Below are 13,728 nucleotides of genomic sequence, written 5' to 3'. Positions count from 1 at the left end.
TAAGCAAAAGAAATTAACTGTGACATTGTTATCTAGTTTTAACTTGACATACATTGCCCTGTGATGTGAGTGAGTAAAGAGCATTTGGCCCCTGTGATGAAATAAATATAAGGATGGATAAACTGTAGCAGTGACGGGCGAGACTTCTGCGCTACGAGGTTTTGAAAAATGTTCATGGAAAGTTTTGACCAGACTACCCATACAAAGTGTGCTCCTTTTTAGTAAATGTTAATGGTGGGATCATAGAGTTAGTGCAAGCATTGTTCTTATCCAAGAACTTTTGAGTGACAGTGTTCAAAATCTGGCCACCCCCACACTCTTCCCATCCCTGCTGCAGCAGGAACAATACTCACATTAAAATAGCCACTAATCTTATGAAAAGGAAGCAATGTTTTAATCTCTTACCTGAAAGGCTCTTGTCACAGTGAGAGGAACCGAAACTGTCACTGTTCTGCGTTGTCTATGACAGTCCTGGCTTCTGTACCGCACTGCGTTTGTGAAGGATGAAATAACCATGTATGACTACAGCCTCCAGGGATCCTTATGAAAATGAGATATTCAAATAAATGCTGTAGACCTTGACCTGGGAATCCAGTTAAGAAAACAAATTACCTCACATATGCTAAAACACAGTTAAAATGTTATTCTAAACTGGTTTTTATGTGTATACTATTTTGTATGTGCATATAAATTCCATATTCAATCACCAAGATACAGGTATGGAATCACACATAGTGCTTATGGAAATACCACATGAACTTTCTTTTAAGAGTAGCAAACATTGCCGGGGGGTGGTGGGGCATGCCTTTAATCCCAGCACTCGGGAGGCAGAGCCAGGCGGATCTCTGTGAGTACAAGGCCAGTCTGGGCTACAAAGTGAGTTCCAGGAAAAAAGACGCAAAGCTACACAGAGAAGAAACTCTGTCGCGGGAAAAAAAAAAAAGAAAAAAGAAAAAGAAAAAAAAGAAAATAGAGTAGCAAACACTGACTTTGAATGCAATCGCCTGTAACTTCCATCTTCAAATACCTTCCAACATGGCAAATTTTTCTTAACAACACATTTTAGGCCCAGAGTTTTGGTGAGTGCTTTTAATCCTAACTCCTGGAAGGCTGAGGCAGGAGAATTGAAAACTTAAGATCAGCCTTAGGTTCACACCGCAAACTCATGCCCTTGCGCCACAGTCTCTCCCTCCCTCCATCCCTCCATCCCTCCCTCCCTCAGTCTCTCAAATTGAACTCAGGGTCTTGCAGACACTAGACAACTATACTTTCACAAGGCGGCACCCCCATGCCCCCCTCGCCCCCCCACCCCAGGCCATAATCTTTTTTTCTTTTTCTTCCTAGTTTAAACTGTTTTTAACTTCTTCACAGCTGACACTGCTGGCATTTACAATTTGGCTATACATGAATGGCTACATCTTCTATTGACGCCACCAAAATAAAGTCTGTCCCTCACTGAGGATTTTAACATTTATTTGCAATTATATTTGCATTTGTTCAAAACAATGAGCTCTGTGGAGGGTATTAATTATTTGAAGCGCAAATAAGTTTTATATAGAGAATATAAAGCATTGGCGAGATGGCGCGGTGCTAAGGGGCTTGCGGGTCTTTTAGAGGATTTCACCCAGTTCAGTCCCCAGCACCCTTATCAGGGGCTTCACAACTGTGAGTAACTTCCAGCACCAAAGGAATCTAATGCAGCCCTCTTCTGGCCTCTACAGGTATTGCACCCATGCAAACATAACTTTTAAAAAAATAAAAAAAGAACACATACATTTTTTTAGCTAATGAAAATGAGGTTTGCATCTTAACACTATATTGCTATGGCATGGCATCATCAATCTAATTGTAAGTTGAGCTGGCAGCAAATGAGTAGTATCTTTGAGGGTATGAGTATGACTAGCATCCTGCCTCCATATCCCTTGTGGATGTATGCTTTGCTGACTCCAGAATGGAAATTTTTCCTCAATAGAACTTGGAGACAAGATTATTCAGTATTTTTTTTTAGCCTAAATATATTAGGCTTTAAAACTTAATCTTATGTTTTCTTTTCAAAGGATCATATTCAAAATAAAGTCTCAAAATAAAAATATGGTAGAATAACCATTTAAAAGTATAATGATGATTTCGATTTTTTTGATCTTTGCTTTGAGAGAGTTTCTCTATGTATCCAGGCTTTTCTGGAACGCACTATGTAGTTCAGACTGGCCTCTGATGTGTGATCCTCCTACCTCAGACCAGTTTCGTGAATCCTGGGGTTTTATGCATACACCGCCATTTTGAGTTTCTATGTCAGTCACAATTTAGGCTCATGAACAGCACAAACTGTTCTTTTCAAAAAGGTAAAAAGAATAAAAACATGTTATTTCATATGCATATATGTTCTCTTTAAAAAGAAGGTTAAAGCCAGCATGGGGTTTATGACGGTAATCCCAAAACCCCAAGAGCAAGAACTTAAGTTACTTATATTATCTGTATATGTGGAGCCATAAGGACACTTCCTATTCCTAATAAGGGATATCACATAATCACTAACATACCAATATAGACCTCACCATTTAGTTTAGAAACAATTCAGGAATCCCCTCTCAGTTTATGAAACACATTTTTATCGACATAACTTTGACACTGCCCATCAGAACAATCTTTAAATAAAGTATACCTCCAGTCGTCATCCTGACTGCTAACAGTTTGGCACTATTCAGGGAGCAACAGTGAAGAAAACAAGCAAAAGACCTGCTGGATTTAGAGTTGGGCAACCTTTTCAACATCCAGGAACTGAATCCCTGGGGGAAGAAAAGCCGTAGTTCTTGAAATAGCCACTAGGTGGCAGAGTGTGGCGATACCGATAGCACTCTGGAGAACAACATTTGGTGCATTGTCGCTTTCCATAAAACTGTTTAGCATATTTTATTGCAATTGTCTTTCCTTTAGCAATACAGTGAATAACAAACAACCACAGTAGATCAAGTTCTCTGTTTTACAAAGCACCCCCAGCTAGGTACTGGTCTGTTCTGAAGGAAGAGAGCTAGCGGCGTCCATTCAAAGGCCTGCCTACAAGCTTAAAGTAAGTAATTCATCTTTTTTCTTCCTCACATTTCAGAAAGGGTCTGAACATCTGAATTCACACAGAGCCAACCAAGCTTTCGCTCAATTTTATTCCAATTTACGTAAATATATTTAGCTATCAGCTGTTAATTTGGGAGGTTAGTGTCCAAATGCACATTTTGGAATAGTATGCCTGGGGACAAGTACTAAACACAGGTACCTATAGAAACACACGCATAATCATGTACATATTCAGCTAGGCCTCAAACTCTTACAGTGCAGAATTAAATTGCTTCTTTAATTCGACTCCTATGGAACAGACCTGAGACATTTTTCCCAAATGAAATTGGACCTTTATTTATTCTTACATCTATCATAGAGATTTTAAAAAAGGAAAGAAAGAAAGCCACATTGTCTTCTGTGATAAATAGCTTGTACAAAATGCAGAAACAATTTGCAATCATTTAAATGCAGAGTCTGAGGTTCCCTGTGCATTGACCATGTGAGAGCCACATTCTTTAACTTTAGTGTTCTTTAATTTTAAAAGGGAGAGGTTAGAGATGATTACTACTGCTGTGTTTGAAGACGTCATATCCAGGCGACTATGGTCCTTTTCTAAGGACATAAGTGGGTTTTATTTTTTGGCATTAGTGTTGGAGACCAAACACAGGGTCTCACACATCTCACACATTCTAGACAAGCTCACTGCATTGAGCTAAATTCCTCTTCCTCCTCCTTCTCCTTCTTTTTTCTTCTTCTTCATCCTCCTCCTCTTCCCCCCCTTCCTTCCTTTCTAGAAAATTGCTACATAACCCACGTCAGCTTCAAGCTCGCTGCCTCCTGCCTCAACTTACTCTCTTTAAGTGTTAGAATTACAGGTGCCCTTCATCATATGCAGCTATAGTTATCTTATTAACCATTTGAATTATCTTTTTGCAGCATCTCCATCCACACAATCATCTTATGAAATGTAGTAACCACTGAAATATAATTCAAATAAATAGTTTTATGAACAAAAAATATTGATACTGTACCACATGTAAAACATAAAATCTCTTTCATTTCTGTGCATATATTTTCTTCTTGCTCTCAAGACTGCCACTGTAACCGACATCACAATACATCACAATTTCCAATCCTAACCCTAACCCTGAGATGTACATTTACTTATGAGAAAGTAACAGTCTCCACATTCAGGAAGGCTTTCTCCTTTATAGAAAAAAAAAATATAAGCTCTCTTCAGAATATCTAGTAAATGCTAAGCGAGTTATGAAATGAAAACTATTAGCCAAATAAGAATAATGAAATGGTAAGCTGCATGTTATCTACAATTCTTATTCCAATATAATTGTCAATTAAGTACGAGATTTCTGAAACCCATATAGTAATATTTTTTCCTACTGGAAACATTTCCAAAAAGTAAGTTTCTGTCTCAAGCTAGGGCTGAGCTATGAGGCGTGATACAAATGGTCCCAGCCTCACAGGATGGTTTTGCTTTTTTTTTTTTTTTCTCTTTTTTTTTTTTTTAAATCATGGATTCCAACTGAAAAACAACTTAAGGATGTTTTTGATTGAAAACAAATTTTGAACCCTGTGTGCATTGCATCCAACATGCCTCCACCTCAAAGTGTTTAAACTTTTATTATTGCATTTATTACATTGTGTTACAGTCAAGAGTATCATGACCATACATCCTTAGTTTATGCCTGTTCTGCTGAAGTTCCATCTGGTTTAGCATTTTAACACTCTCAAAAGTGTCCTGGTTTGGACAATAAACCCCATAGTTCCCTAGTTACAAGGCAGGTGCCTGGTGGAGAGGCTAAGACTCACTGTGGTGGTCTGAAGCTGATTGTGGGTCGGGGTGACAAATACTGATGGTACTTGGAGATGTCTAGCTGGTCTGTATACAGAGAAAGACTTGGGAGAAATGTAGGCCAAGGGTTGGAGGCAGTCAGTGGAGGTATGCCTAAGGTTGTCAAGGACTGTGGCTAAGCCCATACTGAGAAGGTTCATCATCCCATTTCTAAGAACAGAACAATTTTCAAGATCGTAAGTACTAGAGATAACAACACCTGTTATCATTATTATTTTATGGCATTAGTGCCTTGTCTGTGTGAAGGTGTCGGATCCCCTAGAACTGGAGTTACAGACAGTTGTGAGCCACCATGTGGGTGCTGGGAATTGAACCCAGTCCTCTGGAAGAACAGCCAATGCTCTTAACAGCTGAGCCACCTCTCCAGCCCCAGTACCTGTATTTTAAAACCTGGTCTTTGTAGCCCAGGCTGACCTCAAGCTTCCTATCTCACTTGTCCCAGTCTCCAGAATGCTGGGGCACCAGTGTGTCTTCTTTATGGTTGTGACTCTAAGTGTTAGGTAACAGCACTTGGTGAAGAAATCAAGAGCAGTGAAACACGCTGGAAGAAGACATGCAAATCGGAAGCATTTCCATGGGCTCTGAGATGTTCAGGACTGAGGTTGAACTTGGAGTGGAATTGTGCCTGTCATAGTCATCAGAGTAAGATTTAATTTGGGCTAGTATAATTGGTTTTGAGTAGTTTGAGTATAAAATCAGTTACAGTATATTAACTAAAAACAAATATTCTTACCTATTTTTTTGAGACAGGATCCCACATAGCCCAGGCTGGCCTTGAGCTCAACATATAGTTGCTGATGACCTGAATTTTTCACTCTCTCGCCTTCCAACAAGTGATGGACTACAGGCTATAGCGTCCTACTTGCCTATTTTTTTTTTTTTTTATCACTGTGCAGCTGCAGATAACCTTGAATTTCTGATGTTCCCGATCTGCCTTCCAGGTAGTGAGAGGCAGCCATAAAAACTGTACATAATAAAATAGTCACACATGGGGTTTCTATGCATGTGAATCGCCTCAATCATTCATCATTTGTTTAGGTAAAAACGTTCAAAATGTCTTCTAGCTTTCTGAAATATGTGATATGTTACTAATACTTGAATTGTGAACTGATAAAAAATATTTGGTAATAAAACTCCTCATGTACTGGTGAGGACACAGACTGGCAAAAGGAAACATTCCTGAATGCAATGACTTGGAATTGAGTTTTAAATATATTTTGTGAAAGTTTTTTTTTTTAATTCACTTATTTGACAATTTAGTTAGTTACATATGTGTGCATATGTACCCGTGCATCATGGCACACCACGCACGTGTGGAAATCAAGAGGGCAAAGGTCAGGTCTGGAGACTTTCTTGCCTTCTACCTTGTTGAGAAGAGGCTTCTTTGTTATGTTCCCTGCTCTGGATACTCCTGGCCAGCTGGCCTGAAAGCTTCCAGCTGACTTTCCCCGTTCCTGCCCCCTACCTTGCTGCAGTAATACTGAGGATACAGATTCACACCACCCACCGAATCTGGCTTTTCATGTGGGTTGTGGTGCCTGAAAATGAGTCATAAGGCTTGTGCGTGCGGCTATTTCTTTCCCTGAGCCAGCTGCCCAGACTCAAGGTATTCTACATTAATGCAGGATGCTCAAGACATGTAAATAAAGTACTTTGATGTTTCAGGATGTTGGATTTGAGAACACTTCTTGACATCAGTTTTGCTCTTTCAGTGAATCCTTATTTAGACCTGAATATGTGCCATGTGCTGTGCTAAAATGTCGTTCTATGCTTCAAATCCCAAGGTTTCTCCTACTGGCCTATGGCAAGTATTCCCTCAAATGTGTGTCTTTACCTTTATCTCCCACTTGAAAGCTAGATTATTGAGGCAATTTGAATGAGAAACGTCTCCCACAGTCCTGGTCGTTTTAACACCTAGCTCCCTATTGTGGAGGCTTAGCTGTATAGCCTTGTAGGGGGAAGTCCATCACTGGAGGAAAGCTTAGAGATTTAAAGGTCTCCAGCACTTCAGTTTTTCCCCCTCTGCTTCCTGCTGGTGGTTGAGTAGGTGAACTCCCAGCTTCCCTCTCTGGTGTGCACCCTACTTGATGCTGCCTACAAGGCTTGCTCCACTCCACGCCTCTGGAACCATAAGCCAAATAGACCCTCCCTTCTATAAGTTGTCTTGGTTATGGTGTTTCATCACAACCACAGAGAAGTAACTAATGCAATAGCAGCCTAACTAGGATCACCGTTGGAATTGTCATCTCTGTGCGTTAACCAAGTGAAAGTGACCTTGTTATCTTTTGTGCTAATGTCCAAGCCCCCCCCCCCCACCTTATTATCACCTTCTTCTCAGCCCATGGAAACTTGGCTTCTCTTCACTGTTCACCTTCTGATGGCAACACTTTCAGCCCACAGGGAGTGAGCATCCTCACTCTCATCTTTGTGTCCAACAGCCAGTGAGACCCCAAGATGGTGTGCTTGAAAAGTGTCTCTCGAATTCCTTTCTATTTATTCTTCTCCATTGATGTTGCTCAAGTTCATACTTCAATTCTGTATCACTTACATAATTATAAGCACATAATTATAAACCTGCATTGAGTTCCTTAGAATTTATTTTATTGCCTTTCTGCTTTACGTTTTGTATTGGCTTTAGGAAGGACTGAAGACAGATCAGGAAGGACACATTTTGTTTTACAAAGCTCCAAAAATAAAACGCTGAATCTCTTTGTCAGTGCTCCGCCATATTGTTCAGTCATTTCTTAGCTAAGCTGATGCTTATACCTTACTCTCTAACTACAAAGGATTATTCATGGTTCCAATACACTTTTGTTTCCATGACTTGTCAAAAATCACATTTCTGCCAATAAGGAAATATTAAAATAACACACTTGCTCCTGTTATTCTTATGGTTACCTACATACACAAAGTACTTGAGTACCTCAACAGTACTGTGGTAGTTTAAATGTATTTTGCCACCATAAGTTCATAGGAGTGGCACTATTGGGAAGTGTGGCTTTGTTGGAGTGGATATGGCCTTGTTGGAGGAAGTGTGTCACTGTGGGAGCAGGCTTTGAGGTTTCCTATGCCCAGGATATCACCTGGTGTCTCATTGACTTCCTGTTGCCTGCAAGATGTAGCACTCTCAGCTACTTCTCCAGAACCACATCTATCTGCATACTGCCATGCTTCCTGCTGTGATGATAATGGACTGAACCTCTGAAACTGTAAGTGAGCCTTCCCAATTAAATGTTTTCCATTGTAAGAGTTGTCTTGGTCATGGTGTCTCTTCACAGCAATACAAACCCTAACTAAGACAAGTCCCACAAGGTACCAGTGTAACTTGTGGGCCATGTGATCCTCCAAAAGCCACAGCACCCCTGTCACCAGGTGTACCTGTGTGAACTAGGATAGAACTAAGCATGGCTGTCCTTGCTTTCCTACACCAATGCACCTGAAACTTTGACAAAAAAGGCATTAGTTTTCTTCCTCTATGTTTTCACTAAAGCCCACAAAGTCATTTATGGCATAAAATGGGATTTCTTTTGGTTTGTGTTACATTAAAAATTTTAAATTTTGGCTATGTATGCGTTCAGGAGGGGTATGTGCATAAAAGTACAGCTGCCAGCTAGAGGCACAGGATCCCCTGGAACTGGCATTATAAGTGGCTATAAGTCACCAGATGTGGGTACTGGGAACCACACTCAGGTCCGCTGCAAGAGTGTATGTGCTCTTAACCCCTGAGTTGTCTCTCCAGCTCCACGGGCTGTCTTTTTTCTGCTTGACAATGTAAATGTAATGTTCTAGTGTCTTAAATGTATTGGCTTGCTATAGGTACTAGCAGCTATGCTAACCTTGACTAGATGTAGTAGAATGTGAATATGAATATGTGAGACATGAGACTTTGCTTTAAAAGCTGAGAAAGTCATAGAATGCATCAGAAAGACTAATGCTAAAGTACAGTGAGGTCATTAGTGGAAGTACTAGATAAATTCAGAGTCACAATACAGTAAAATGAGTAAGGAAATGACAAGACACTAAAAATAGGAAATATATAAGGGATACCAATAAAGCTGGAAATACAAAATTGAACAAAATTTTAACTCACTTGAATTTTTTTCCCTTAGTCTCCCTGTCTTTACTCAGCTTTCAGCTGTCTCACTTTTATTTCATCTCAGTGCTCTTCCTTGTCCGTGAACTTTTTCCACAAACAGCAGTGCGGATTTCTTCTCTTTAACCTGCTGCTTTCAGGAAATCTGCCATCAAATATGTTCATATTAGAGCTTTTACTTACTATGAAACCAAAGTACATGATATGGGGGAAACATGGGAGCCAATGCTGATAATAACCAGAAGAAGGTGATTTTAGCTACCAAGTTTTCTATGTGTAAAATTATCTCTATTTAAAAGTGCATCTGGTTACTGTATCTGACAGAAGATGCAAAGCATTTCATTTGGGTAGGTCCCCTTATGATGATTCCATGAAAACCAGTATACTTTATTTGCTGATTGGTAAAGAAACAGACTTTGCTGACAGTAGGTAACCACTGGAACATTTTTTCTTTCTTTCTGGATTTAGAGTCAGGGTCATGAAAAATACATTTGCTTGAGATATGTTATCAAAATGAGATTTCTGAAGTGGCGAACCAGACCCAGAATCAGCCCAGCTCCATCATGGTCATAAATTCTCCCCAGTTACAAGACATTGGATTCTACCTAATCCAGTGAGAGCTTGGTTCCACTCAAAATTCTAGAAACACCTCTGTTGGTGGACGCCCTAGAAAACAGTGCGCATTTGCCTTGTTCTAACATAATGAAGTGAAAAAGAGAAATACACAGTGTTTCAATTTTTTGGCAAAGAAGAAAATTCTCTACAAAGAAGTAAAATGAGTAATTGTGATCTTTTTGTAAGCACAATTGGATTTTGTGGTTTATTTTCATGAATAACGGATAGTTCTGAATTCTATAAACTAAATTGTGTATGTGAGTTTTGAAGATCTTTGAAATACAATCAACTATTTGAGAGCCTTACATGACTTTGGAAGAAACTCACTGCAGGGCAATGTGATAGGTTCCTGACAAACTGTTAACACATCACACAAATACATCATTTTACTTCTTCGCTGTCTGAGTAAAACCAGCAGCCTTGGGAAGCTCGTCTAGGCCACTGGATATCCACTGCAAATCTGGCTGTGGCAGAAGTCTTCTCTACTCAGTGACCAGACAGACTAAAATTGTTCAGCATCAAGATACTCATTCATTTTGTTATAATAAAAGTTAGTGAATGTACACAATGTTAAATTTCTGTAGAAATAATCTTTAGGCACTTAACACATCCTCAACAGCTTTTGTATGATGCCTTTTTTTTTTGTAAGAAATTTCTTACAAAATCTTGAGTGAAACCTTTTGGACAGATTTAAAAACAAAATCATAAACATCGATATTTTATTGACAATGATAATTGGCAAGTAGGCAAGTATGATGTTACTCTGATTTAGTATTGATATTAGGCTGAGTATTGATAGGTGGTATTTATTATTATTGATACTGATACATATGTCTAAATTAAGTAAATATAATAATTTTATAAAAGCATGTTTATAATATCAATACAAAGAAAAATTTCACTTTGTTTTTATTAAATAAGTAGTCATATTCAATACCTTTGTGTTAGCTGATTGTGCAATTCATTTTGGATGTAAATTCATGAATAAAAATGGTATATGAAGTTGCATTTTAATCACACAGATTAACTTAAAAACTCAACAAGATATCAGATCATTCTTATTTGTAAAACTGTACTTGAAAAAGTGAAAAGCGACTTTTCTGTTCAAATGCTTTGGCTAAAAAAAAAAAAAAGAAAAAAAAAAAGAAAAACAGAAAGAAAAGGAAACAGAAGGTAACCTGAGATCCTAAATTCTTTGTTTATTTTAATTTTTAAAATGCATTAGAGGGGCCAGGAGGACATTAGTAAGGATTTTGTCTTCAAATACTTCCCTTTGCAAACTGTCAAAAACCTTAACATTCTAATAAGTGATTTACTGCTTGCGAAGAGACTGGAAACAATATCTTAGACTTGTGTCCCCAAACATGCGCATTTCTGATGGAGACTTTTAAAGTGTCAGTACTAAAAAGACAGTGCCGGTGACTTGTACCTGGCACTAGTCCCTCTAGTTCATTTCTTTCCTGGAGAGTGGTTTGGGGCGACAGAGTGGCGTCCTGGTTTCCCAGGTTGTTGACCTGACACACTGCAGTGAGGGGGAAGTCAAGGAGCTTGACAAATTCTCATTAATCATTTTAAATGAAAGCCAAGCATGCTGTCCTACCCCATGGCGAAGAAAGACCCTCCACCCAGCTTTCACAAATGAAACTTTTCTCAGGATAGAGTTGGTGTGTTTCTCTTGTTGGTCTTTAATTCAATCAGACAAAAATAAAAGAAAATGCTCTGCTTTTCTACACTTGACAACATTTGTATGAAACACGATTTAGCTGACCAGCTATGCATCCTAAAAAATATCACAAACTTGAAGAAAAAATACCTGAAAACATTCTGAGGGGTTAGCTGTTCCAGTCAATTAGAAATAGTGTTTAACTTTATTTTCTTATGTTCTCCTTAACCATTTTAAAAAGAAGATAAGGAAAAAAAATCCTTATAATGTATGTTGATGTGTTCTTTTCCCATCTATTTTTCCTTTTGTAACTTTTGTTTTGTTTCAAATGGTAGTTGTAATATGTGTATATATTTATATATATTTATATGTGCATATATTTATACACATAACTGTATACTTATCTTTAAATATCTATCATAAGTAGTTTCACATATTATTAATGAATATCATGAGCATGTATTTGGATCCACCCAATTAGTACCTTGCAGAGTCTCAGATGCCTATGTAAATATCTGTTAGAACTGACCCAAGATTAGAACATTCCAGATGCTTCCAGTTTTTCCTTTCTTTAATAACAATGGATGAGTTAAGGGTGTGCTAGCTTTTCTGTGTTTGACATTATTTCCTGAGGATGGCTTCCTGGAAGAGAACAGATTCTTGTATGGATGTTTGACATGAACTCTGTGCTGTGGAATTATTTAGAAGTTGGAAAGCAGATTTCTGTTAGATCGCTATTTTAAATATTGTAATTGTAAGTTTGCTCTTGTGAACATTGTAGTCAGTGGTAATCATATTACCACACACTTAAAAGAACAATTAAGAGGAGTAAAGAGTAAGATCAATGACTTCAATTTCCAAAGGAAAAGTAGTAAAAAAGAGGAGGCTAGGGAGATGGCTCAACCATTAAGAGTCCCCTTACAGAAGACCTGGGTTCAATTCCTAGTGCCCACATGGTGGCTCACAATCATCTGTGGCTCCAGCCCCAGATTACTCAGGAAAGAGCTTTTGGTGACCCAGTTGGAGGAGACTGAAACTATTTTAAGTACTTTCTTCTGCCTCTTCCTCTCTCCTCCTTTCTCTTTTCCTTTGCCTTGTTCTCTTTCTTCTGATTTTTCATCTTTTCCTTCTCTATCCTGTTTTTCACTTCCCATCTTTCCTCCTTTTCTTTCCAAATACAACTTGTATCATAGAAAACATGACTTGTGACTGTATATAAGAATTTGCCCACTTGGACATTGTAGGCTTGAGACAATCCAGCCCTTACCGGGGAAGGAAACTGTAGACAGGCAGAGAAGCACTCTTGTGGGTTTCAGCAGAGGTCTGATTACATATTGGGTGAGGGAATAATTATTTAGTGACAATATAAAAACCATTAGCAGTACTGTGACTTCCTAGCCTCATAGAATTCAGTCAGCCCCAGGTGGAAAGAGAGTCAAGAAGCCTCAAAAGAGAATGGAATAAATTAAGTGTAGATTATGCAGTAAGTGTCAAGCTCAGCATCCCTTTGGAGAAGAGACGGGATGGGAATTGAACCTATGGCCTCACACATTAAGCAAGTTCTCCTCCAGTGAAGTATACCCCCAGCCCTCAGTACCCTTTTGGACACTCTTCTTCCCTAGCTCTTGGGATATCATTTTCCTCTAGTCTTTCTAAAGTTTTGGTTTTCTTTTTGTTATTCATTATATTTGTGTTTTAATTTTACACATCAGCCATGGGTTCCCCTGTCCTCTATCCCCATTTTAATCCAAAATTTAAAACTGTTTCTCAATTTTAATTTCCTATTGTATGAGTACGGGTGTTTTGCTGCATGTATGTCTATGGGCCACTTGAGTGCTGGCTGTCTGCAGAGGCAAGAAGGTGTTGGAGCCCCTAGAACTTGGTTACAGACCGTGAGAACTGTCACGTGGGTGCTGGGAATCGAACCTGGATCCTCAGAAGAGCAGCCAGTACTCTTCACTGCTGGGCCGTCTCTCCAGATCACCACCATTATTTCTGTTAACTATTTTATTTATTTGTGTGTGGGGAGGTCACAGGTCCTCTGATTTCTACACCATGACAAGGCATGCACATGAACACACACACAAACACACACACACACACACACACACACACACACACACAGTTACTTTGTCCAGCAACAAGAAACGTAACAAATATTTATAGATGATAAGAACGGCAGCTGATGCTGGCCAAATGTGACCACGTGGATCATCAGCCTGGAATTGTGTTTTGGAAGGAATGTGGAAAAGTTAGGAATGGCAGACTAGAGAAGCCCTGAAGTGCTATAGTTGGAGCTTAGGGCCCATTCTACAGGAAAGGAGGTCAGAATGAGGAGATAAGTATATACAGCCATTACTGGGGGTGTGGGCGGGGCTTCAGAGAGGAGCAGAGACAGAAACATAAGCCATTCACAGGGCAGTCTGGAAAAGCGGC

The sequence above is a fragment of the Onychomys torridus genome, chromosome 17, assembly GCF_903995425.1.
Source record: "Onychomys torridus chromosome 17, mOncTor1.1, whole genome shotgun sequence".
Lineage (NCBI taxonomy): Eukaryota > Metazoa > Chordata > Mammalia > Rodentia > Cricetidae > Onychomys > Onychomys torridus.
Note: the sequence above shows the minus strand (reverse complement) of the source record.